This window comes from Corvus hawaiiensis, chromosome 6 (assembly GCF_020740725.1).
Source record: "Corvus hawaiiensis isolate bCorHaw1 chromosome 6, bCorHaw1.pri.cur, whole genome shotgun sequence".
In the NCBI taxonomy this organism is placed as follows: Eukaryota; Metazoa; Chordata; class Aves; order Passeriformes; family Corvidae; genus Corvus; species Corvus hawaiiensis.
This window is the reverse complement of record NC_063218.1, coordinates 5,389,247-5,417,075: the sequence shown is the minus strand read 5'-3', so window position 1 is coordinate 5,417,075 and position 27,829 is coordinate 5,389,247. Positions and strand designations below refer to the sequence as shown.

The following is a 27,829-nucleotide window of genomic DNA, read 5'->3' as shown; positions in this document are numbered from 1 at the left end:
TTGTGCAGCACACTGCAATACTGTTAATTAATCTTGGTTAGTTTGATGTCCAGTTTTTCTGACATGGGTTTTGATCTAATCTTGCAGAATTCTAAAACTCTGCCTTTTTTCTTTTTATGTGCAAGTACATTTAGAAGAGATTTTCATAATTTCTTTGTGTCCAGCTTCTCTAATAAGGTTGGACAGATTCTCACAGTTTCTTTTGCTAATATGATTCCTGGCAAATAGAGCAGAAGGTTCAGGAGAACAAAAGAAGTGATCTAATTTTAGTAATGGTGCAGACTGAGTCTGTCATTTTTCTCTCTCTTTTATCCTGCTACCCTTTCTGAATGTCAGAACCTCTCCCAGCACTGCCTCTTTTCAGTTTGAATTGAATTCTTGTTCCTCGTCAAGGACTGGGCATGATGAGTTTTTAGATACTCCTCTGAACAGACACTGAGTATTTGAGAAGCTGATCAGTGAAATTCTGACTTGTCACAGGTAATTTGCTAAGAATGAACCACTTCCACTGAAGCTTTTTTGCAGATTAGAAACTCTCATATCTGAAATTTCACTTAATATGTATGTCATATTTCTATTCTCCATTTTAGATCTTAAATTGAAGTGTGAGTCTATTGCAGTGTAAAGACAGTAAAGGAATTTGGTTTCTGAAAGACAAAGAAGGTTGCATTTAGTGCAATAGATCTGCTCAGTTTGTGAGGTGCTCAGACCTTGATCCAGTGAAGGTCTTTAGCTTGTGCATAGTTCAAGTGTGAGAATTTCCATAGAAGCCTTAACATAAAACGTATTCTGTCAAAGGCAATGGAAATACAAGCATGTTTTAAATTAAATATATGCTTACAAACTTTGCTAGATTTGGATCTTGCAGAATTGTTCTTGTGAACAGTAATTATACTTGTCTTAGTCAGTGTGCTAGTTTGAAAACAAACCAGTGGGAGGCACCAAGTCAGAATAACAATTTAATGGAAATTAAAGAAAAGGGGAAAAGAAAAAAAAAAAAAAAGAAAACACTGTCAAACTGACAGAGTCAAGGTACAACCTGACACCCTGTTAGGCAGGGTGGTGGTAGCAGTCTGGTAGAATGGTGGCTGCAGTCCTCTGAAGCAGTGATCCTGTAGTAAAACAGTCTGCTCTTCCTCAGGAAGTCCAATGGTGGCTGTGTAGCTCCTGCCCTCTGGAAATCCAGTGGGAAGCCAGTGTCTCTGGTGTTCAGCCTCAGCTTATATCCACGATGGGATGCTTGGTTCCTCCCTCTGGGTGGAGCATCTCACAATGGGGTAACGAGTCATGAGGCAAAGTGTTGATTAGGCTCATTAACAGAAGATAGTCCGGAGGGAGTTATCTCTGAGTCATGTGGCAGGACAATGATGGGCAATTAACAGAAAGATAGTCTGGGGGGAGGAGGCAAGGAAACACTGCCCCACCTGATTTCAACAGCTGATGGGGATGGTAATAGAATACACTGCAACCCAGGACATTATCCACCCCTTATTCTATTACCATCTACATTATCCCAAATCAATACCTTCTTAAACTCTAAAACACACATACATATATATATATATATATATATATATATATATATATACATATATATATATACACAGTGAAACCTACACACTGTTCTCACCTAAGATTAGGTCTCCTTGTGGTACACAACGGGTTTCCCCATCTTTCTGCATTACCCACCAAGTGCAACCAGGTCCTTGAGCAAAGACAATCCCACGGATGGGTTTGTCTTTGCCTGAGGTGGGATTAATCCAAACAGTCTTTCCTAAAATACCTCTCAGGTGTACCGCAGGGACTCTATCTCCACCACTGTGTGCAAGGGTTCAGACTCGGCAGGACCAGCTCGATTGATGGACCCTCGGGTATTGACTATCCAGGTGGCCTTCGCTAAGTTCACTTCCCAATTTTTGAAGGTCCCCCCACCAAGTGCCTTTAGGGTAGTTTTAAGTAGTCCATTGCAGCGTTCAACTTTTCCAGCAGCTGGTGCATGATAAGGAATATGATATATCCATTCGATACCGTATTCTCTGGCCCAGGTGTTGATGAGGCTGTTCTTAAAATGAGTCCCGTTGTCTGACTCGATCCTATCAGGGGTGCCATGTCTCCACAGGACTTGCTTTTCCAGGCCCAGGATGGTGTTCCGGGCTGTAGCATGAGGCACAGGGTAGGTCTCCAGCCATCCAGTGGTTGCTTCAACCATGGTCAACACGTAGTGCTTGCCTTGGCGGGTTTGGGGAAGGGTGATGTAGTCAACTTGCCAGGCTTCACCATACCTGTACTTTGACCATCGTCCACCATACCACAGAGGCTTCACCCGCTTGGCCTGTTTGATTGCAGCACAGGTCTCACAACTGTGGATGACCTGTGAGATGCTGTCCATGGAAAGGTCCACCCCTCGGTCACGGGCCCATCGGTATGTTGCATCTCTCCCCTGATGACCAGAGGCATCATGGGCCCAACGAGCTAGGAATAATTCTCCCTTGTGCTGCCAGTCCAGATCCACCTGTGATACTTTCACCTTGGCAGCTCGGTCTACCTGCTCGTTGTTGCGATGCTCTTCATTAGCCCGACTCTTGGGTACGTGCGCATCCACGTGTCGAACCTTCACGGTCAGCTTCTTTACTCGGGCGGCGATGTCCTGCCAAATCTCAGCGGCCCAGATGGGCTTCCCTCTGCGCTGCCAGTTGGCCTTTCTCCAGCGATCCAGCCATCCCCACAGAGCATTAGCTACCATCCATGAGTCGGTGTAGAGATAGAGCCTCGGCCACTTCTCTCGTTCAGCAATATCCAAAGCCAGCTGGACGGCTTTAAGCTCTGCAACCTGACTCGATCCACCTTGTCCCTCGGTAGCTTGTGCAACTCGTCGTGTGGGGCTCCATACTGCAGCTTTCCACTTTCGATTAGCGCCTACAATTCGGCAGGAACCATCAGTGAAGAGGGCATAACGTCTTTCAGTCTCCGGTAGCTCATTATATGGTGGGGCTTCCTCAGCACGAGTCACTTGCTCTTCCTCTTCTTCAGAAGATAATCCAAAAGTCTCACCTTCAGGCCAGTTTGTTATAATTTCTAGAATCCCAGGGCGATTCGGGTTTCCAATACGGGCACGCTGTGTGATGAGGGCGATCCACTTGCTCCATGTGGTGTCGGTGGCATGATGCGTGGAAGGAACCTTTCCCTTGAACATCCAACCCAGCACCGGTAGTCGGGGTGCCAGAAGCAACTGTGCTTCAGTGCCAATTACCTCTGAGGCAGCTTGGACTCCTTCATAGGCTGCCAAGATTTCCTTCTCTGTGGGAGTGTAGTTAGCTTCAGACCCTCGGTAGCTTCGGCTCCAGAATCCCAGTGGTCGGCCACGAGTCTCACCAGGCACCTTCTGCCAGAGGCTCCAGGACAGACCATTGTTCCCGGCTGCAGAGTAGAGCACATTCTTCACCTCTGGTCCTGTCCTGACTGGGCCAAGGGCTACCGCATGAGCGATTTCCTGCTTGATCTGGGCAAAGGCTTGCTGCTGTTCGGGGCCCCAGTGGAAATCATTCTTCTTGCGGGTAACCAGGTAGAGAGGGCTCACGATCTGGCTGTACTCGGGAATGTGCATCCTCCAGAAACCTATGGCGCCTAGGAAAGCTTGTGTTTCCTTCTTGCTGGTCGGTGGAGACATCGCAGTGATCTTATTGATGACCTCGGTGGGAATCTGACGTCGTCCATCTTGCCACTTTACTCCCAGGAACTGGATCTCTTGGGCAGGTCCCTTGACTTTGCTCCTTTTGATGGCAAAGCCAGCTTCCAGGAGAATCTGGATGATTTTCTCTCCTTTCTCAAACACTTCCTTTGCTGTGTTTCCCCACACGATGATGTCATCGATGTATTGCAGATGTTCTGGAGCCTCACCCTTTTCCAATGCAGTCTGGATCAGTCCGTGGCAAATGGTGGGACTGTGCTTCCACCCCTGGGGCAGTCGGTTCCAGGTGTATTGCACACCCTTCCAGGTAAAAGCAAACTGGGGCCTGCATTCTGCTGCCAAAGGAATGGAGAAGAAGGCATTGGCAATGTCAATAGTGGCATACCACTTCGCTGCTTTGGACTCCAGCTCGTACTGAAGTTCCAACATGTCCGGCACAGCGGCGCTCAATGGTGGCGTGACCTCATTCAGGCCACGGTAGTCCACCGTCAGCCTCCATTCTCCACTGGACTTACGCACTGGCCATATAGGGCTGTTGAAAGGTGAATGGACCTTGCTGACCACCCCTTGGCTCTCCAGTTTGCGAATCATCTCATGGATGGGAACCACAGAGTCTCTGTCGGTGCGGTATTGCCGGCGGTGCACTGTTGCTGTGGCGATTGGCACCTGTTGTTCTGCAACTCTTAGCAGTCCCACGGCAGAGGGGTCGTCTGAGAGGCCAGGCAATGTACTCAGTTGTCTGATATCTTCTGTCTCCACAGCAGCTATCCCAAAAGCCCAACGATGTCCTTTTGGGTCCTTGAAATATCCATTTCTGAGATAGTCTATGCCGAGAATGCACGGGGCCTCCGGGCCAGTCACGATGGGGTGTTTCTGCCACTCGTTCCCAGTTAAACTCACTTCAGCTTCCAGTACAGTCAGCTGCTGGGATCCTCCTGTCACCCCAGAAATAGAAATGGGTTCTGCTCCCACATACCTTGATGGCATCAGAGTACATTGAGCACCGGTGTCAACCAAAGCCGTGTATCTTTGTGGGTCAGATGTGCCAGGCCATCGGACCCACACAGTCCAAAAGACCCGATTCTCCCTTTCCTCTACCTGGCTAGAGGCAGGGCCCCTCTATTCCTGGTCGTGTTGCATGTTGCTCCCTTCCGGTGAACACGTTCCTGAGGTCCCTTCAAGAGGATCGGTCATATTATCATTCCGGTACTGTCTGGAGTTCTGTGTGCGAGAGACCGGAGCAATATTGACTCTAGATGCGCTTCTTGTGGTAGTTGTCCCTCTTTTTAGTTCACGTACCCGAGCTGCTAAGGAGGAGGTGGGTTTTCCATCCCACTTACTCATGTCTTCTCCATGTTCCTGAAGGAAAAACCAGAGGTTACCTCGTGGAGTGTATCCTCTCTCCCTGGTTGGGGGTCGCCGGCTCCTAATGGCAGAGACTCTTGTTGGTTCTGGTGAGATCTGGTAAATCTCTTCCTTAAGTTCCTTTTTCAATTTCTGATGGCCTTCTTCAATCAAGCTCCGGACTTGCTCAGCCAAAAGACTTGTTTCCACGGATGAGACATGGGTGCGAAACGGGGCTGTGACGGTGTCCTCGTAAATCCTCAGTTTGTTCACCAAGACGCCCACCCTGTCCTCGCCTTCCCTCCATTGCAGCGTTGCCAGATAACGGGAGTATATCTCTGGTCCAAGGCGTGCGAACCTCAACCACATCTGTGACGTGCACTGGACACCATCTGGGCTCTTAGGAAATCTCTCATCTTCTGAGAAAATGATCTCCAGCACAGCCAATTCCCTCAGGCACCGGATACCTTGTTCCATTGTGCTCCATTTTCCTTGGTGCACCTGGAGGTCTTCTTTACAAAGGTACCTGTCCCTTACACTTGTAAGCAGTCGCCGCCAGAGGCTGAGGGTTTCTTGGGTTCTCCCGATCCCCTGGTCAATGACCACATCCCGGGACAGAGATCCCAGTTGCCTGGCCTCACTTCCGTCCAGAATGGTGTCATTGGCTGCAGCGTCCCAGATGCGGAGCAGCCAGGTCAGGATAGACTCGTTTGTCTGGCGGGTGAATTCCCTCCGCAGGTCACGCAGCTCACCCAGGGATAGCGACCGAGTGATGATCTCTGGCTCTGCCTCTTCTGCTGGGTGCGAAGGTCCTGCTGCATCCTCGTCAGTCACTATGCGGACTGATTTGCTTTTTGATTTCTTCTTCTGAACGGGGGCAACTGCAATTGGTTTAGGCTGTTCTGGTTCAGTGATGGTTTGCATGGGGACGCTGACAGTGCTTTTGGTTCCCTTCTCCTCTGTGTCAGTCTGCGTGGACATGGACGCTGTTGTCTTGCGTCTGGGTTCTTTCTCCTCTGTGTCAGTCTGCGTGGACATGGACGCTGTTGTTTTGCATTTGGTTTCTTTCTCCTCTGTGTCAGTCTGCGTAGACATGGACGCTGTTGTCTTGCATCTGGGTTCTTTCTCCTCGGTGACAGTCTGCGTAGACATGGACGCTGTTGCTTTGCATTTGGTTCCTTTCTCCTCTGTGTCAGTCTGCATAGGCATGGTGTTTGTTGTTCTGCTCTTTTTCCCTCCCTCATCCTGAGGATGCTGTGCCATAGCTCTGATTCTAAGCATGGTGAACATGGTGCAGGCTGTACAGAGAAGACAAAGCAGAACTGACAGCAAGTTTATGCCGTCTTTGACATCCAGAGGGAATTCAATATTTTCAAAAACTGCTGTGCCTGGCCTGAAAGGCTGGAAGAAACCACTCTCTACTCCTCCCACCAGGGGCTGGGTGCGATTGTTGAGGAGATCCCAGACATAAGAGCCCAGACTAGGACAGCCAAACAAAACTGAGTATATACTCCGAATGGTATTCATCGCCTCACAGGTTATTATGCTGTAGACATAATAAACCATTAAAGCAATTCTCATACCATTCCCTGGTTTTAACAGGAGTAATACTACAGGCAGGTAGTTCCCCATGTGAGGAAAAATATAGAGAGCAAGATACAGTACCCATGTAGACAAGCTGAGCACCATGGTGAATAGGTTTCCGTTAACACAAAATTGTAATTCTGACTTTCTCTCAGAGCTGCCCCACGTTGGGCGCCAAATTATGTGCTAGTTTGAAAACAAACCAGTGGGAGGCACCAAGTCAGAATAACAATTTAATGGAAATTAAAGAAAAGGGGAAAAGAAAAAAAAAAAAAAAGAAAACACTGTCAAACTGACAGAGTCAAGGTACAACCTGACACCCTGTTAGGCAGGGTGGTGGTAGCAGTCTGGTAGAATGGTGGCTGCAGTCCTCTGAAGCAGTGATCCTGTAGTAAAACAGTCTGCTCTTCCTCAGGAAGTCCAATGGTGGCTGTGTAGCTCCTGCCCTCTGGAAATCCAGTGGGAAGCCAGTGTCTCTGGTGTTCAGCCTCAGCTTATATCCACGATGGGATGCTTGGTTCCTCCCTCTGGGTGGAGCATCTCACAATGGGGTAACGAGTCATGAGGCAAAGTGTTGATTAGGCTCATTAACAGAAGATAGTCCGGAGGGAGTTATCTCTGAGTCATGTGGCAGGACAATGATGGGCAATTAACAGAAAGATAGTCTGGGGGGAGGAGGCAAGGAAACACTGCCCCACCTGATTTCAACAGCTGATGGGGATGGTAATAGAATACACTGCAACCCAGGACAGTCAGCCTTTATGCTTGTGCTCCTGTTTTGGATGTGAGAAATAAACCGGCTGTGTATGCAATTGGGAGGATGGCAATTATAGACATCTGATGTGCAGAACTGGACAAGAAAGCAAAGAGTAAAGAATAACATGGTTTGAAGTGAAAATTGCTTAAGCTGTAACAAAATGCAGAGGACGTCCTTTGTTGGATGTTTATTGATTGTGCTACAAAAACACCAGTGTGATTAGGAATAAATTATAGTTCAACATTTTGGAGACATAGTACATAACAAAATGAAAAATAAAGCCAGCCTAAAGATTAGTTTTGTTCCTGAGCAGGTCTATGTAATTAACCATGGCAAACATGATTAAAAATGTGCAATCATTTTTCAAAATAAATAATTCCTCAGCATCTAGCTCCAGTTTGTTTCATTTCATGTCATCTATATAGAAGGGGGCAGACAAGCATTGCAACTGAATCTGTGAAACATACAGCCTTATGATGCTTGATGTAACAGACCACACTGCTAGATCTAAAAAGGGGATTGGGAATACACTGGATGTACTTTAAAATAGTATTTTCATCTGCCTTTGCAGATGAAATAATTACGTATACCTTCTTCCCTAACTTACATGATGGACTTAAAAACTAGGCTGAACGATTTTGAGATGTGAGGAATGTTGCTTCTCAGTTTGTGTCTTTCGGAATTATGTTTACATTGCTTTTTCTGAAATCATCAGGCCTGAAAAAAAAAAGAAAGCTTAAATTTATTCCAGGAACTGGACCTTAAAAGAGCCCTCTGCCAAAAAGGCAAAGCTGGCAATGAAATCTCCCTTATCACAATCAAACAGCTCATCATGTAACCAGGAAATGAAAGGGAAGGACCATTCTTTCTCCGTTCCTGTTTTCCATCCATGAAGAAGCATGAAGTTCCACCAAGAAGCTCAGCTGCCAGCCTGCTCCTTTAGCAGTGCTCAGTCTTGCTTATCCCTTACCTCTTCCTGCTCTGGTGCCTGGCTGTTACTCCCACTCCACCTACAGCCATAGAATAGGACAGTATTTCTGCTGAAATGAATGTTCATGAAATACTTCTCCACGGGCTGGGTGGAAGACTAGAAATGAACAGGGGGATCTGGGGGCTGCTGACAGTTTTTCCCAGAGTATGAGAAGGCCAGCTCTTCCAGGCCTCTCTGTTGGGTGCTCTGGAACCATCTCCGTAGTTCCTTCCTATATCTGCCACTTGTTTGCCACAAGGTGATTTTCTGGCTGGGCTAAGGCATCCGTACCCTTTTTGGTGCAGCAGATCTGGTGGCGCAGGCTCAATCCCCATTTCAGCCGGCCCCTCCCACTGCTATCACATGCAGCTCTTATCAGGGTGCTACTACTGTGGCTAACGAAGTCGAGATTTCTCGAGGCACATCAAGAAATCTGGCACCCAGCCCTCGGCTAGAGCTCAGATTCTGCAAAAATAATGTTTATGTTGGCAGGCCATCGAACAGAAACTTGCGTCCTCTCCAGCTGACTGGCGTGATTCTAGCAATTAATTCAGCTTTTCCAGTCGCAGAAGTTTGTTGATACAGCTTGTGGCTCTTCCTGTGTCCAAACACATCAGTAACTTGGAAAAAAAACTGGCTCGGCAGTCACAGAATCACAGAAGTGTTGAGGTTGGAAGGGACCTTTGGAGGTTGTCTAGTCAAGCCCTGCTCGCAGCAGAATCAACGTACATCAGGTTTCTCAGGGCTGTGTCCTCTCAGATTTTGAGTATCTCCAAGGATGGAGACTCCACAACAAGTCTGGGCAACCTTTTCAAGTGTTTGATTTCCTTCCCAGTATAAACTTCTCATATTTAAATGGAGTTTCCTCTATTGCAATGCACGTCCATTGCATTGCCTCTTGTCCTCTCACTGGGTACCACAGAGAAGAGTTGGTCTCTGTGTTCTAATTCCTTCCCACCATGGGTTTATATACATTGATATAATTCTCTGACCTTCCCCAGACTGAACAGTCCCAGCTCCTTCAGTCTTCAGATTCTTTTTGGTGGTGCCCAGCAACAGGACAAGGAGCAATGTCCATAAACTAAAGCATAAGAAGTTTAACCTCAACATGAGGAAGAACTTCTTACATTGATGGTGGCAGAACACTGGAACAAGCTGCCCAGGAAGGTCATGGATTCTCCCTCTCTGGAGATATTCCCAACCCACCTGGACACCTTCTTGTGTCACCTGCTCCAGGTGGCCCTGCCTTAGCAGTGGGGTTGGGCTTGATGATTTTCAGAGGTCCCTTCAACCTGAGTTATTCTGTGGTTCTGTGACTGTGCAATTCTCTGACTTGACGTTGAGGAGGTTGCTGTTTGCCATTTGGAAGTGTTTATAAATAAATGCTGGGGATAGAGCTGGAGGGATGGAAATTGAAGTATCTGAGGTTCCCACAAAACCCACACATCATTTTTTAACTCATGGCCCTCACACCTCTAAGACTTAATCATCATCCTGAGCTCTAGTGGCCGTCAGAAGTCTGAAAAGAGGACAAAACCAATCGATACGAGGAGTACCTGTGTAAATCTATACTGAAACAAGAAACTGCAGTTATTTAATTCTCTGTGTTGTAATGTGAGTCCTAAAATGTTGTATTTGTAGCACTTCTGTTTAAATGACAGCAGTGCTGCCCCAAAATAAACATCTGTAAATGGAATCCTCTTGGTCATGAATGAACCACTTGTTTTCTGTACTTTTATATGACTGAAATTCGTGGTTTCCTTTGTATACTGGGTTTTTTTCTGCATGGTTGTTCTTTCGAACAACAAGACCTCCCCATCTCTGCCCTCAGCTTACCAATGGTGAGAATGTAGAGCGTCCATCTGGTTTCCTGAGTACAGAGGATACAGCAAAATGCTGGTTGTGAAATGTCACTGACTGGAATTGCTATCAGATTGCCAAATGTCCTGAATAGGTCCAATTTGTTCTTTGCCTTTATCATGTTGCACGCTATTTTGGGGTAGAAGGACCTAAAGCCTAATAGAACTGAATTCCTGTTTTTTTCCTTTGCTTTTGCCTTTCACGTGGGACAGTCATTGATTCACAACATGGATTTACAGCCATTAGTGAAATTTGATACTTTGTGCTATATCTTGAATCCAGACTTTCCCGTCTATATTGGATGGCTCAGACAATGCACTGAAGACATTGAGAGCACAATCCTGGTTTCTGGAAAGTCAGTATGGAAGATACCTTTGTGCTGCCTGTATTTTCAAGCATTTGGAGATCAGGAAAATCCAGGCCTGTTCTTTCATCCACACTGAGGAATTTAAGCACATTCAGAACTCTCTAGCTACCTTTCTTTACCCAAACTCACTGAGTAATTTTTAACATTAACATAGTTTACTTTTTTTGTTTTACTTGTCCAGTTTGAAATGTCTTTGTTTTCTTTCAGGTTTTATACTGCAAAGTTATCAATAGCACCAAAAATTAGATTTGTCAAGAAAATGTGCAACTAGAATAACACCATTATAAAGGCGATGTAGCAGGGAAAAGAAGTAGAAATGTTGCTAAAATTAATTTCTGATTTTTACAATTAATCTGCTCACTCCTAATTTGACTGTTGGAGCAGGTTGGGGTAGAGGGTCTTCATGGCATGGTATTATGGATCATTTTGTGTTCATGGAGATTAGGGCAGCAGATTTTAACCCCTCAACTCCATTCCTTGTGTGGATGGATGTAGCCCAGTGCTTTGCCGGGGGCTGCCTTGCTCTCTGCATTCCCAGCAGGTGAAGTGCCCTGTGCTTCCTCTTCAGAATGCTTCAGTTTGGAGGGTGGAAAAATGGCTTTGAGTTTAAGATACTGGACTGAGATGCATCCAGGCTAAAATAGTAAAAAATTGTTTTCTTTAAACAAATGTGATTTCTTGTGACCTTCAGTAAATCTAACTTCAGCTTTCCCCCTGCAAATCAGGTACTGTCTGACTAAGTTGGTTGGATACCGGGTGGTAGGAGGGAAAACATAATTATTTATGAAAAAACCCAAATCCTGCTTCATGGACAGAGCTCATCCCTTATAAGTAGGTCAGAGTTGTTTTGGAAAGCATGGCTACAGTCACACAGCATGTAATAGGCCCTGTTAATGTTTCACACTTCCTCCCTCCCCTTTTAAAACTTCCATTTTGGAGTCAGATGAGTCACTACAATATGTTTTTTTCCCCTCTGCAGTTCGTACATTGTCCCGGCATCTTGGCAGCAGCGCTGGGAAGCTGCGCTGGTGAATCCAGGTCCCCCAGTCTCCGAAGGAAGCACCCCTGAACGGGTCCCTGGGATTAGGCAGGAAGCAGAGGTTTTAATGAAGTAGACTCTATTCTTCCAAGGGGTGAAGGGAGGTAAGGGAAGCTCCTGTTGCTTATGTGATTATTGCTAATTACTGTAATTGAACATCCTCATGACAGGAATATTTGGTGCCTGAGGTAAAGCTTGTTTGCTTCCATTCCTTTTTTTCAACTGGCTCGTGGTGCCCTCTCGAGGTTGGAGAGCAACCCTTTTTATTCCCTTTTTTACGGCAGCTGCAACACGAACTAGAAACACAGACCCTGGTGAGGAAGCTGAAAAATTGCTGTCCGCTGTGGAAAAAAAAATAAAGTTGCTATAAATCCATGCAAAATCAGTGGAGGTTTTTATTGCTATCTATAAAAGCCTACCAGTCTCTTTGTTTCCATCTTTTCCATGAGATCAAGCACTTGAAAGGACACAGAAAGAACAGGGGATGCTCCTTTGCAGTGCCCCGAGGCCACAAAGGTGCATTTCCCTGGAGCATGAGCCAGCAGATCATACAAGGTTAAAGACTATTTCCATGAAGGAAGGGAGCATATTTCCCACGACGTGCTCTTGTGCCCTTGAGGCAAAGCACAAAATGCATCAGGAAATGCTGATGTGTTTGGATATTAATGTGGATTAGGAAACTTGATACATGAGGAAAGCTGACCTTAGGGCTCAAGTCAAACAGAGGGAATTCTTCTTGTGAGGGAGGTCTGTGGATGAGGTGCTGGTCCCTCCTGGCCGGAGGAACCCAAATGTGGATGTCATCACCACATCACTGTGAAGGACTGCAAACAGTTGATTTCTTTTTAAATGTGACTATTAGATGTGTGGTCTTGAAATACATCTTTCCAGGTGGCAGGAGATTGTCCTTCCAAAAATGCTTCATCTTAAATTCCTCAAGGAGAAAGGACTGGTGATACACTGGGTCTTGAAAAGGCAGTGAATTAATTAGCTTCGGCCTGGGCTGGGATAGAGTTGATGCTGAATGTTTGGGGCAAGGACATCCAGTTTGAGAGATGAGCAAACTATGGTGCTGATTTATTTAAAATACTCTTTTTCTAAGCATCTCTGCTATTCATAGATAACTTTTGATGGGGATAAATGTAAACAAATGCTGAACAATGTGCTGGATCTGAAGGCATAAATCCTCTCCACAGAGCTGCAAATTGAAGACTCAAGGCTGTGGTTGTGTTGAAAAGGGACTTTTGGGCTCAACAAGGAGTAAGATGTTAATAAAACCTTTGTTCACTGTTACAATAGGGAACAGCTAAGTGTGGTTTGGGGTTTCTGCCAAGTTAACCCTGACTTATTCCCATTGCCTCAAATACCACTAAGAAACCTCTTAACATCTTATTAAAGAACAAAAACCAGTCAATACTCTTCATTTTAAATATGGTATTTAAAGAAAAAGCGTTCATTTTTAAAACATCATTTATTTCCTTTCTCTGTTGCTAGACTAGGGGCTTTGAAGAAATTTCACATTTTATGTGGCATTTATTTTCTTGTTGCAGAGAAAAAAAAATTAACTTAAACGGTCTGAAACTAGCACAGTCTTTAATATTAATGGAGTTTTATTTTCTTTAAGGTGAAATTTCAAGTGCTCTGAGTCAGCCCAAATACATGCTAACCTGGCTTGTTTTATTTTTTCCTTCCCTGTGGTCTGTTGGGCTCTGTCCATCTGTGGTTTCTCCCCCTGTTGTTGTCAGCTCCTTGAGGCAGGAACCATGAGCAGCACATTCAGACCCAGGACTGGAGAGAATTGCTGTGGCAATTGGAATAATAACAACAAAAAGCCACGGAAAAATAAGACAATGTTAAATAATTATTTCCACTTTTTATTTCTCCAGCAAAGAAGGGCAAAAGGGAGCTGGCTTCTGTCTGCAGTCCTGCCTTTCATTTGCAACTGTGTGTTAAGGAATCAGAGGCCTTTCAAAACATGGTTTTGTAAACTTTGGGTGAGTATGAGGTGGAGGGAGGTGTTGGTTTAGGGGCATCTCCACGAGGACCTGATGGTGGTATGATGACATTATAGTATTATCTTGACAAAAGGGAAGAAGTGAAGGAGAGAAATGTCAGGTGTGCCTGGGTACCCTCTATCAGGTCAGGATGTCTAAGCATCAGGGTCACACAGGTCCCGTGGTGTGTAAAATCAGGCTGGCAGAATATGTTGGAGTGACAATCACATTCCCTCCTGCTCTCATACTTTCCTCTGCTCTCCTCTGTGCTGCCCCATCATCTAAGGAAAGGTGGCATCTTTATTCTGGTAGAATTAACTAATCAAACTATGCTGTTGGTGATTTCAATTATGAATGTTCCCTCCCATTCCTAAAATGTTTTCACTTGTTTTCTTGGCAGGACCTTGAGGATTTCTCCTGAGATGCTCACATAGATATGCACAGAATGAATAGTTTATCTCCACCTCCTGCTGACTTCCATGAATAATTTGATGTAAAAAGCTAAGTTGGACTTCTGCTGTGTCGGATAACTTGGGAATACCAGCTTCTAATATTCCAGCCACAGACAGAAACAGTTTTAGAGGACAAAGTGGCCTCTCTGGATTCCACTTATTTCAAATACCTGACCTTTCCCTCCTTCCCTAACCAGGCTCCTTTGGGCTTCCCAAAAAATGAGGGAGGCTCTAGGGGCTTCCAGCTGACAGAACATCCCTTGTGAATGAAAGCTCTTTATGTAGACAGAGAAGACATAGTGGGACATACAATCATGATTTTTACAGTTTCTTGTTTGCCTCCCCAGCTGTATACCAGAAAATCCTGTAGTCACTCCTGAAGTTCAGCAGCTCATTTTATGGAGTGCATTTTGCTGCCCAGCCTCACTGAAGGCAAACAGAATTGCTTATCTGAGTAATGTCACACGTGTGCCTAAATGATTGCAAGAGATTGAAAGGAACTGGGAGTAGAAATAATAGCACTACTTCATCTCTCACAGAGCACCGCCAACAAAATAATGAAGCCATGTGAATAAAGAACCAACATAATAATCAAGCTCTAACCATTTTTGGAAAATTAGCACTTCTTCCATAACAGTCATGGCTGCTGGGAAAATGGTGCAAAATATTAACTGTCAGGTTAAGCACACCTTAATCAACATGTGCCAAGTCCAACTGATGTGTCCTCAAACCTGTTACTTAAGTACTTGTCAAGGCCCATTAAATACACAAAATTTTAAAGCCTAATAGCATAAAACACATAAATAACATAAAAGAGCCGTAATGGTTGAATGGGTGGGTGTTTAGCCCTTCTTGATTTAAAACAGGGAAGTGAAAAATGTTGGGGCCCTTGAAGGTGATTTTGAAGACGAGAATGTGACTGTGCTACACAAACAGCAATCAGAGACAATTAAGAGAGCTGGGACAAGTGCCTCATTCTCCCTGCAGACTGCATGGGAAATTGCACTTTACATTTCAGTCTCATTGCATTTTCAAATAGGGCCCCCAGCTATGTAATTTTTCAAGTCCAACTCAAATCAAAAGATATTGGTTAAAATCTTCCTATTACTCCAGAAGTGAAAGGAATGATTGTCTATGCTGATGAGCCTGGAAGATTGTCTTGGAAAGAATTTGACAGTTTTGTCTCCTGGTCTCATTATAATGTTATTACTGCCCCTGAAGAAGGCTGACAGAGGCTGAATGCCAGCATGAGCACGAGGGTAGTTGAGGATGGCTCTGTGCTCCTGCAGATTTTGTGTTGTTTCTCTGCAGAAACAGCAGAGGAACTGCTCTATGCTGTGCATGTGTTTTCTCTTAAAGCTTAGTCTGATGAGGAATCTCAGCAAGACCCTATGTTAACAATAGAACAGAACACACTAGCAAGCTCAAAAAAACCCTCATAAAAATGGAAAGAATTAAAATAGGGAAATTTGGAAATAGTTATCCATGTCTAGTTATAACCCTGTCCATATACAGAAAGCACAACCCACCAGCGATACTTTTAAAAGAGCATGGGAAGTGTTCCAGTATATGATTCAGAAATTTCCTGAAGTTCTGAGGTGGTCCCACTTTTTGCAGCCTTCTCCCGATAGATGGGAATACAATGAGCTTGCAGAGCTGTTGTAGCTGTTTTGGTTTGCCACAAAAGTGATGGTACCTGGGAATGAGCCCTGCCCTTGTCCCTGGCTCCTTAGGGGGACCCAGTGCTGGCCCAGCTGCTGCTGCTGCTCAGGCACAGGTTGGAGTGCAGAGGGAAGCAGGAGGACCCCACATCTGTCTGACTGCCCTGGTGGTGCCCAACAAACCTTCCCTTAACCAGCCCTGACGCCTCTGCTCGCTGTCATGGAAGCTGTGAAATTGAGGAGCTCTGGTGCAACCATAGAAGTGGTGCAAGCTTTGCCTTAGAAAAATTTTCCCATGGATGTATCTGTGTCAATCTCATCTTACTGTTTTCTTTGCACAGGGCACTATTTTCTCTTAAAGATTTTAACTTAAGCTCCAAATAAGATGCTCCCCTTCCCCTGTTCCCCTCTAGTGTCAAAGGGATGAAGGCAGAGACTCTGGGTTGAGATAACAATTTACTGAAAACTTACAGCAATGGGATGAGAAACAAACAGTAACAGCAACAATATTTAAAAAACGGTGTGTACGAAAGGATGATTTACACGCAAAGGGTGCTCCATTACCTCAGTGCAATTCCACGTGCCACTGAGACAAAGACAAAATAGCAGATGTTTCCACAGCCCTGGAGTTCCTTCAACACAGGGAGCTTTCTCCAGGCCTGTGATTTAAACTTTTATGTTTCACTATATAGCAATTGTCTGAGAGATAAATTACAGTTACAGTGACAATCTGGCTCTTGCTGTCCTCAATCCAGAACATAAACTACTCAGATCTCAGAAAAAAAAAGCAATGCTTTGTTGCCTTGTGATGGTTGTAGAGCAAATAAGCCCACTGAAATTAAGAGGAATTTATAAAGGAAATAGCCTGCTTCTGAACCAGGGATTTTAGAAGTAATTATGAATTCTGATGGCCCCAAGAGGAAGCCTTTCACAGTGTGGGGTCAGAAAGAACCTACAGCAAGATCATTTGCATATGGAACTATGCAAAAGAAAGAAAAATACTGCAAAAGCATGTTCTCTGCACCCAGAACTTTATCCCAGTCCCCAGAACTGCAATGGATAATGTCTCTAGTAGAAATTAATTTATTTTGGTGGGACTTCCTTGGAGCATAGTACTGCTCAAATTATGTTTGCAAATTTGGGTCCTGACCTGCTTGTTTTAAACCAGCTTTAGCAAAATTACATTTAGGGCAAGTTCTTGTCACAATAAGACCAAGGGGAGTTTTGTGATTGAGTTTTCATGCTATACAACAGTTACATTTTTTTACACATTCATGGACCTCAAGTATATAGCTCCTAGGTGGAAGAAATGCATTTATGTACATAAAAAATGATGTATATAAGAATACAATGCTGATTATTTTATTTTCACTGGTAGCTGTATGGCTCCGCATCAATATCGCTCTGTTGTTTTCTGAAACAGAGCCGAAAGGCCAACGGGAGCGATACACCAACCTGAGATAGCACTCTAGCAAGGAAGGCAATGCTGTCACTGCAGAGAGACTTGGAACAGAAGAAGTGACACTTGCAGTTACTGAGGCTGTCAGTCCAAATCCGTGTTGTTTTGGTACCCTGGATAAAGATCCGGCCAACTTAAGAGCTGGCGACACGCCACGCAGACAGATGGACACAGTGGTGAGCAACAGAGACTGTGCTGGAGCATGAAGTGGGGGTTCTGAAGGCAGCATTCCTAGCTGGGAGACTCCAAACAGCTGGCCAGCCTGAATTTTTTAAAAACAATTCATGTTTTAGGAAATGCTGCAGTTTGTTTTGTTCTAGATGATGTTACACACTGAACAAACCGGAGATAGAGAGAGGTATTGTTATTTAATGTTCGTAATATGGCCTGAGCTGCACAAAGAGAAGGAAGTGAAAAGGGGGCATTCCCTCTGAGCCCTGGAGAGAGTGAGGATGAGAAATGAGAATAGAATTTCCCTGTGTGTTTCTGTGGCAGGGCAAAACAGATCCCACACAATTCTAGGCAGAGCAGCGGAGGGAGTGTCAAAGCTGCATGTTGGTAGTGGGGAGGAGAAATCTCAGCTTGGATTCAGAAGCTGGAATTCATCATAAACTCCCACTTCAGCCTTCCTCTCCCAAGAAGATCAGTGTCCAGTTAGAGGCCCAAGGGGACAATTCTTTTCTTGGGGAAAGGGTAGACATAGGATAACTTGAATTTTTATTACAAACTGAAAGCCAAAGGTGAAAATCAGATACCAGTGCATTTCTTTTTTTTTTAATAATATAGTTTAAAGGAGTTAATCTGAATTTAAATATCTAGGTTTAAGCAGTTTATATCCTTGCACTACAAACGTTAAACAGTTAAATTAAATTATTCAAGTGTAACTAAAAATTGGGTTGCTCTATTGGAATTTGAATGGATGGTCCTCACATGCATCAGCATCCCTTTGTCTTACAATATTTCATCCTTTCTGTTTGCAAAAGGGGAAGAGTTTTCCCAGGCAGATACTTTATCTGGACTGCACCATATTATGTTTTCGAACAATCAGTCCAAACTGCAGGTCAAACGCCTCTTCTATTCCATTTTCTGTAACTGAGTCCTTCTTTATTTCAAATTCCTGGGTTGCCTCATGTCTTTTTGCCAGTGTGATGCATATTGGGCAATCGGGTCATTCCAGGTTGCTCTTGTTTGTGTTACTCTTGTGAACTCAGTTTAAGTTTAATCCTGAGAATCACAGACATAAAAGGCCAACACCAAAAAAAAAAAAAAAAGAAAAAGAAAAAGAAAAAGATGATGCATCCAATGCAGTCAATATCATGTCCAGTCACAGAGTTAGAAGGGGACAGGATGAGTGAAGAGACTGATGAAGGGCAAAAGCTTCTAGTTTTTGGAATTGGTTTAGGTTTGATAAATTAGAAGACTATTATGAAGTAAGAGCACTGATTTATTGCTGGGTTCATCTCTTTGGGGCAACCCTTCTAGTGCCATCTCAGGACATTCCTCCATATTCCCTGGCCACTATAGTTCCCCCATAAAGGTAACATGCACAAAGGCTAGGTGGTGGTGTTGTATTCAGGATGTTTGGATCACCAGAGGCCCAAGACCACAGCTACCAGCAGAGACATTATCTAACTGTTGGCCTTATCTTGGCTGCAAAGATCAAGCACAGACCATTGTGCACCACCAGCAGAGACGACAAAGCCACCACCATGACCCCAGCTCTAAGTCGATGTTACAAAGGAGTGGATCAGGATTTAAGTCCACCTCGGTTTTTTTAAGGTCACTGATTCTCTTTAAAGAAACAAATTAACACACAGACTTGTGTGCACACAAACATACACACTTAATAATTAAAAGAATTAACACAGGAATTAGATTGTGCTGCAAACCAAGAGACTGTTGTTAAGTGGAAATTTGCCATATGCTCTCCAACACTAGACACAAAGAAGAACCATTTTACCACTTAAACCTCTTTTTTGCTGTAGAATTGGAATGCCCAGTGCTGTCGATTGGCTCGTTTAAAGAGCATTAATATTTGTTGTGGGGTCTGTATATCAAGGATATCAAGGTTACTTAGAAGAAGTTTTTGGGAACTCTTTCTCTCAGGCTGCTGAGCTTTTATTTTGAGGAGAAAGTAACACAAATAATAAAACACAGAGGTGCCAGTGGGCTTAGTGTAAAGAAGACTTGGAGGTTTATATTTCTTTCCCTTTTTTTTTTTAAACAGTCCAATTATGTACCGCGTAGCAGCAACTGGGCTAACACCAGCCATATGATGGAATAGCTTGTAATCTGGTTGTGGGTCTAATTCCATGAGACAGACTCCAAGTAGATGAGTTTTAAATCTCCTTAGAATTAAGAAGGGTTTGGCAACCAAATTAATTGTTTTGGAAAAATCCTGCTTTATGGATCATGAAGAGGATAAAAAAGGAAAAAACATGTCATCTGTAGTGGTTAGTCAGATGTTCTTTTGGAGTTACAACGATTTCCTCTCTAATTCCTCTTCTTGTTGACATTCCCGTTAAAAGAATAATGAGCACGATGTTCGTTGCCTTAGCGCTGCTCATCCCTGTGTACATTACGAAATCTTTGCATTAAGCCACCCAAATGGATTGACTCATACCGTGAGGCAGAGACTGAAAAAACAACTGCACTCAGCTGTGAGCACGCATAAAAGGCGCGTATAAACTGATACAAGCGGCGATAATCGCCGGGACCCTGTACAGGAGTTTGTTTGAAAGCAGTGCTGGTGGGGCCCAGGCAGCTGGGAGAGTGCCTCGCTCTGCTTTAGCAGGGCTGAATTATTTTAAGTCTTTGGCTTGTTAATATTGATGCAGCTACCCTTTTACCGGGGAGGTTGTGATGCTTTGGAAAAATGTGTTCTATGCATTATTAACGCCATGTTTAAATAATGAGAGACAATTAAACGATTGCTGGGTGATAGTTTCCCAGGTGTATTCCTGTTTTATATATTTTGTTGATCTATACTGTATTCTCACAGAGGCTGTGTTAATTACCCCGTGCTTTTACAGTATTTTGGTAAAAGTAGGTGTGCAAATAAAGGTATTATTTTTTCACAGGTGGCATAAAAGCAGCTTCATTAAGGAGCTTGGTACTAATAGTCCTTTAATACGGAAAGCCAGGAGATGATTCTTCACATGGTACATTAAACAGTGAAATATGCCAATTTTGACTTGATTTCTATGCTGCTAAACTACCCCACATTCATTTGCTTCAGCTTTAAGCCCTTCCATTCTCTTATTCTCTAGCCCTGGTTACAGAATTGCAGCTTGCTTTTCACCTATCTCCTAACAGTTTAAACGTGGATGTCTGGGTCCAGCCCATTGTTCCAATTGTATATAGTTTAAAAAGCTCTGCAGTATTTTACTCTTTCCATTATATCTTGGCTTCCCTGAGCGCTCTGCTCGCTGCATTTTGCTTGTACTGGCTCTGTTTTCTAAACCCATTTATGGCTTTTTTTTCTGTACACACTTGTTCATTGGGGAGCTTAAATTGACTTCTCTCCATTCTGTTTCCTTAACTAAAAATGCACCATTAAGGTTGATTGAAGTCTTTTGAAAACACTTCATAAAAAATGAAAGGCCACAAGAAATTAGGCTACCAGTGTTTGCAAATACCTGTTTCCAGCCAAATTGGTGGGAAGGAATAAGAACTGAAATTTAAAAATGCTACTGATATGTATTTGGCTGCTGGTTATTTTTATAAGAATTAAAAAAGTGTGTGTAAAACACTTTGAGTAATAAAATACTGAGACTTTAACAAAATGTGCCAGAGAGTTGCTTGTTGTTGCAGAAAGCCTTTTCCCCAAAAAAACATCAGGCACAATTCTGAGGACAGAAAATGACAGAATGAGCAGAGGTATCTGGATCAGTTGTTTTCATGATTTTCTGTTTTAAGAAACATCTTTTAATTGTTTCTCTTCAGAGAGTACTGAAAACTCTTTAAGAGTAACATTTGAACCATGGAATAATATATCTATCAGGAATAGGAGGAGTTATTAATAAATTGCTTTATAAATGGGGAAAAAAGTTTAATTAAATCAGTGAAACTTTGAGTGCCTTTCAGAACAAAAACATCTGTGCAGAGGTTGAGGATATTAAGTATGTTTTACATTATGTACACGTATCCTTAATGAACAAAGCAGCCTCATTTCACAAATCCCCCACCAGGAATCAGGGAAGTCATTCTGAGCAGCGTGCTGAATTGTCAAGGAAACTTTTATGGACATATGGAAATGCATCTGCTTTAAAAAGAGAAATATCAAGAGGGATTTGCACAAAGTTAAAAGCAAAGCAAGTGCTTTAGAATCAAAAGTGATTACATTGAAAATGGCAGCTTGCTTGTCAGAGCAGCTGAAACGGCTCCTCACCAAACAAAATACTAATCATTCCAGCTGTTTCCAGGCTCTCCTAATACTGCTGCTTATCGTTAAAAAAGATGTACTTTATAGAAATGTGGAAAGCTCTGAAAGAAAAATCATTTGATTTTGGTTTATTTTTAGATTTTTTTTCAGACAGCTGCCAAACTTATTTTATTTACAAGACGTATTGCTTCTATGGCTTTTTCTCTTTTTCAGAAATATAAATATTCATTCTGACAGTCATCTCACTAAGTGGAGACATCTAAAATGCAGAAGACTTTCAGTATAAGACTTACGTTGCAGAATAGGAGCAAAAATCTGCATAGGGTGAGTTTTACAGTTTTAATAGAGTTTTGGTTTTTTAAAAATAAACCTTAATATGGAAAAAACCCACACCTTTTGAGCCCCAAAATCAAACTCAGGTTTGAATTCAGGATCAAACAAAGTCATAAATTACAGCTGTTCCCAGACTTTGCCCTTAATAATATGATGAATTTAAGACTTTTTTTCCTTTTTGTTTTATAAAGGCAATGGAATCAACCTGCCAGGCCTTGGCTGCAGTGGTGTTTGAAGGTGTACGTGAGCACAGACTGCAGACTGCATCCCATGCTTTAAGAATTCTCCCCTTAATGGAGGAAGAGAGCAGTGAGATCAACAAGCAAAGTAGCTGAGTACAAGGAGGTCATGCAGCAGCGCTGAGTTCTGCTGCAAAGCTACAAGGAAACCCTGTCAGCTTCCATCCCATTAAACGAGCCAGGAGCTATGTGTTGGACTCACTGGGACTACCAGCAAACCCCTCCCAAGCTGTCTGCTGGCTCTTGCTCACATCCTCTATCAATTATTCAGTTCCTTTTATGCAAATAATGTTTCATGGAAGCAATAGAGATTCATAATGGGGAGAAGAGTAACATCCATTTAGGAGAATTAAATGGTAGATGAAAAGCGTGACACTTTGCAGGCAAAAGCTATTGAAGTGGTGCAGTACCAGGACTCTTCAAATGCATGCACAGATGGGGAGAGTCAAAGTTTTGGTTGCTTTTTTTTGACAATCAGCTCTATAGAAGATTAAGTAAGGTGGGAATAGACACACACTGCAGCATCCCCAGTTCTGCCCAGGGGACAGAGAAATGAGGCCTCTGCAGCAGACCTGTCGGTGCTCTGCAGGCTCTAAGCTCTCATTTTGTGTCTTACAGAGGATCTGTGCAGCAAGCCAGGATGCCAGTGTGTCTGTACTACAGAGAGGCTTCACTGCTCTTTAGAGTCAGGAGTCACAGAAACCAAGGGCCTTTCCTGCGTTCTTTTATCAGGCAAAACATTGGTTTCAAAGCATAGATGGGATCAAAACTCTGCTGTAGCCCCATTACACTTCACAGGGCCAAACTCAGTCCTACTTCCTTCTGAGATTCTTCCCACAGAAGAGATTGGTGAGTAAATGCAGACAATCCTGGGCGCATCCAGCCAAAGAACCGACCGTGCCTCTGTTGCAAGCCTTTAAATCCTTGTCTGGGATTTTACTTGAAGGTTTATCCCTTGTCTTGTCAGTCAGCTCATGGTGGTTTTCCTGCTGAACTGTCTGTGGGCTGTTTGGCCACTTATGTCTGGGTCTGCACTGTCAAGTTTGGAAGTGGTGGTACCCCACTAATGCTGCCACACTGCAAAGGCTGTGGTGGAGCTGCCTGTCCTGAACACAAACAGATCAGTGGTGGTGAGAACACATCTGTCATCCTGGGTGCTCCAATATCAGTTAAAGAATCTTATAATAATGTTGAATTTTGTACCAGAAAACCAGTGTTTGATAAGGCAGAAGCACAGAAATAGGACCACAGCCTCAAGGCTTCTGTCGGTGTCCTGTTGCCCTTTGCTGCACTGCTACTCTTTGTGTGCAGGGAGTGTGAATCAAAAGCAAACAAAATGTTATTAAAACACAGAATCATAGAACCATTTAGGTTGAAAAGACCTTTAAGACCATCAAGTCCAGCCATTAACCCAGCTCTGTCAAGTCCACCATGTCCCTTCTTTCAATCTTTCAGCTTAATTTGGGAGACAACAGCCAACTGCTAAGAAAGTTCTCACATCTTCTGAATTTCCTGGAACACACATGCAAGATCCAGTGTTGCATCTGTGTCTTCTAGATATAAAGACATCTCTTCTAAAAGCTTTGTAATGCAAGTGCCCTGTATATTTATGGTGCTTCAGCATTTAACTATCTTTAATGACACTGTTTTTCAAAATGGAAATTTTTTGCTAAACCGGCAGAGACAGAAAGTGTGTTTTAATGGAGTGCAGTTAGCCTCCAAAAGCGAAAGAGGCTTCCATTATAAAATTCTGCACTTAAAGGAGCCCTGGCTATAGGCAGAGATGGAAAATTGAAAGAGTATTATGCATGATAGATAAGTTCAAGAGAATTAAAGCATAGATAAATTCAGAGAATCAAAAAGAAGCCAAGCTTCTTTACAGGAGGTACAGGTGTACTTCTGATTTCATGTTTACCACACTGTGCTTTTGCAGCCCAAGGAGATGGAAGCTCTTCCTCTGTAACAGGCAGTGCTCTCCCTCTCAGGAGGAGGCAGCAGGCCATTGAAACTCCGTGACCTCGGGAAACTTTGGCTGCCTTAAGGCACAGGATAATTCTACTCAAGATGATACAAGGGTCTTTCTGTAGGGTTCAGAATTACACACAGAGCACAACAGCAAAACGCCACTCTGAGAAATCTCTGCACAGAACTGAACTCACTCAGCCCTTTCCTCTCCCCTTATCCTGCTTAAGGCTGATTGTTAAGTCCTGCCTTAAAATCCAGTTGTTACCTGTGTGGGGCTGGAAGTGCCCTTGACAGAGATCAGTAACACAAAGCCACGGGTAGCAAATGCTGCACGAGCAGTTCTACTCTTCTTTTTCCTCCACACAGTATTTTTGAACCTGTTCACTCATAAGGGACTGTATTCTGTTGTTTTTTGTTGTTCCTCTGCTTACTTCAGTTACATTTGTGTTTCTCTCTCCTTCAGGCTCCCTTTAGAGGCGCAAACTGTGTTCCCACCCTTCTGGCTCAGAGAACACCTGAAAACTGCTGCCAGGTGAGAGCCAGGCAGTGAGCTGTGTGATTCAAGTTTTCTGTACCCAAACCAACCCAAAATTTCAAGAATGGGACCTAAATCTTTGATTTATCCCGGTGCAAATCTGTCACAACGCAGCTGAAGTGTGTCAGCTCTTGTTCCCCAGTGCACTCCGAGCATGTATTGGTAGCCCCGATGTGGAAATTCAGCGGTACAACAAAGACACCTCGTGGCTGCCCTGCAAACCACACACAGACAAAGAGCTCGCCAGCCAGGAGGGGGATGTCTGCTCTAGTGGCAATTTTCACACTTACCTCGACGGCTACTTAAAAGTATAGTTAATACCAACCCCTCTTTCATATCAATTCGGAGAAACAAAAAATGATACTAATCAGTTGAATACATTATATTAATAGTGAAGAATAAATAATGTACTTAATAGAAATGTGATGTTCGATTCTGAATTAAGCATAGGAACTCAAATTATTAGGTAAAAAAATAACCCTTAAAAATTCTATTCGATAATTTAATTTGATCTGATATGTGAAGTGAATGCTGTGAAAAATTCATCAAGTCTAGAAGTAAGCTCCTGTATTATAGTTCTCTAAAGTCTTCTAAGAACTTTAATTTCATAGTGACATGGTAAATTATCAACATTTGCTTTTAAACTACTTACAATTCTGTTAGAATTCAGCAGGTACATGTTTATAGTTTTTTATACCAGTATCTATTTAAAACCCCTATATAATCCTATATGCTGTACCCCAAACACTTTTTAAAAAAAAATATAATATGAAAAGTGAAACGTATTTTTTTTAAATAGATAGAATAATAAAGTCCATAATTACATTCAGATGTAGTTTCATTGTTACCCCTGGCATCAGTTCTCACAAACAGATTTATGAGTAAAGCTCTACAGACACAGTAAGCCCATTTATTTTAACAAAGTGGCAAGATTGTCTGATTAAACTATTTCTGAACAGCAAAACAAAATCTTGCACAGTGAGTGTACCAGCATAAAACCTTGAGCTAATGTGTACTGATGTTTTATTTCCTTCCTCATCTTTGCATGAAAGTTCATTGTATCATAACCAGTTCAGTAAAAAAGAAGAATAATTAAGTCAGATCATGAAGCTCTTGGAAAGTAGGCCAACCACTAGGTAGTAAATTTGGAGAGATCAGATTCTACCCTCCATTTTTTCTGGTTCAAATCTGAAGAAATCATATTAAATCAGACTTACTATAAACTAAATTCTGAGATTTTATTGATTTTTCTACCAGGGTGAGTGAAAACAAACCAAAGGCATCTCTGAGTCCCACGGGCATTCTGCATATGTGGAAATGGTTGCTTCACTGAATTAAATAATTTCTTTACATAATTGATATTTCATATTCATTATACATTCACGATCACTGTATTAAAATGAAAGTACAAGTGCCCAAACGCTCCCTTTGGTAACACCACTTAAGTCTGTGGAAAAATGCTCAGAATAATATTTTTCCCCCAGAATTTCTCTTCTTTTTGCAGTTCTTTTGACCCTTAGGTTTGATTTAGCTGGGGAGGCTAGAAACAACTCCACATTAGACCACAGAAACTTTGTTTTAAAAATATCTATTAATTTAGAGGAGTAATAATTACAATAATACATATTTAATACATTAGTAACATGACATTCAGTCCTACCAGGTACCCCCATGACAAGAACTTTGTTATGTCCCCTTCATGGATGAAAGCAGGAATTTGTTAATTAACTTGGAGTTTTACTGCTAATACAGACAAGCCAAGGTTTCACCTTCTACTTCAGTACATCCCTCTACAAGCATCATTAGAACTTTGTTTTAGAAAGAAGAGTCTATTTACAAAGAAGATGAAACACTGAATTTGCTTCCCTAAAACAGGTGATTCAGGAAAAAAAAGCAGAGGAATGTGCCATTAGCGGTTCATGAGCATCCTGTTGCATCTTTTAGCTCCAACTTAACTTGTTGGTTTCTCTGGTTAATACGAAAGCTTTTAGCCCTGTTCCACTTGTGATACCATGAAACCAGCACTGTACTAGGGCACACCTGTCCTAGAAGTGCACCTGAAGGACCCCCTGAGATAATAACACATTATCTCATTATCCCTCTCCTCTACAGGCAGCTGGTGGATGGAGTGAACTCCAAACCTACTGCCTGGTGCCATCAAAGGATAAAATCCCAACAGTTTTAAAACACAGGTGTTTCCACTTGAGTCCAAATTATCCTTTTAAAATCCTCTTCTATTTTTTGCTAGAATATCCTCTCTGCTGAAATATAATTTACAAACTAAATATTTAAAACCAGACAAAATGAAGTCTGGAAGTTCTTAATATTCAGAAATGCAGACAAATGTGATGCTCCCTTTTAAGTTGGGGACTGTAGAGGAGACTCCAGTTGTAAAACAAAGTTTTTTTGCTTATTAAGCAAGGATCCAGACTCCTTCTGTTGTACATTAAACAGTGCATGCCTCTGTATATTAAAGAGCTCATTACCATCTCTCTAATAGAATGGGAAAATTCAAGCATTTGTTACTTTTTGAAGTACAGTGAGGTGAAACTGTCTTTTAAGAGCTTTGCTTTCCTATGTGGGTTGTTTCTTTTGATCACAGCAAAGGAGAATACACACTTTAAACTGTCAAGGGAAATCTATGTGTTATACATAGAATTCACTTGCATTAATTATCTTGCTGTAAATTTAAGTTGCTAATTAAAAGTCATGCACAAGTGTTATGATTAATTAGGTGACACACAAAGTGAGGACAAAAATTCAGTAAATGACACCAAAGAATAAGGGAAAAATGCATGGGTTCATATGGTTTTTGGGGATGGAATGCAACTATAATTTTATCTTAAATGATTACTTTTGTCTTCCTGCTTTGATGCATCAGTGAATCTTCCTTGAAATTCAAAAAATAAGTGCTGATTAAAGACAGATCCAGCAAACAGAAACAATGAAGAGTGTTGATCAACAGCATTCTTGTTTCATTTTTATTTAAGGGTTGTGTGAAGGATTTCTCACTTTTAATAAATTTTAAATAGGAATTAATAAGGAAATATCAGTAACAATTGTAAAGTACTAAAAGATGCTACAAATACCATGTCAGTTAAAAAATTTAGGGGAGATAACACTTCAAACAGATCTAGCCACAGTAAGGTAAGATTTGGGCTGTCAAGACACCTGAATAGCTTTATCTCTGACTAAAAG

At 42.6% G+C, this 27,829-nt stretch overlaps 1 long non-coding RNA gene across 3 annotated transcripts; it reads left to right on the top strand.

Moving 5' to 3' along the window:
- Nucleotides 1–321: 321 nt before the first annotated feature.
- On the top strand, nt 322–27,598 carry LOC125328043. Of its 3 annotated transcripts, XR_007204516.1 has the most exons (7): nt 322–480; nt 11,550–11,713; nt 13,496–13,603; nt 17,140–17,351; nt 21,773–21,883; nt 22,084–22,980; nt 24,560–27,598. It is a non-coding gene; the product is annotated as an uncharacterized LOC125328043 (long non-coding RNA). The 3 variants fall into 3 exon arrangements; XR_007204515.1 differs by having other exon boundaries at nt 22,084–27,598; XR_007204517.1 differs by lacking the exon at nt 17,140–17,351 and having other exon boundaries at nt 22,084–27,598.
- Nucleotides 27,599–27,829: the final 231 nt, after the last annotated feature.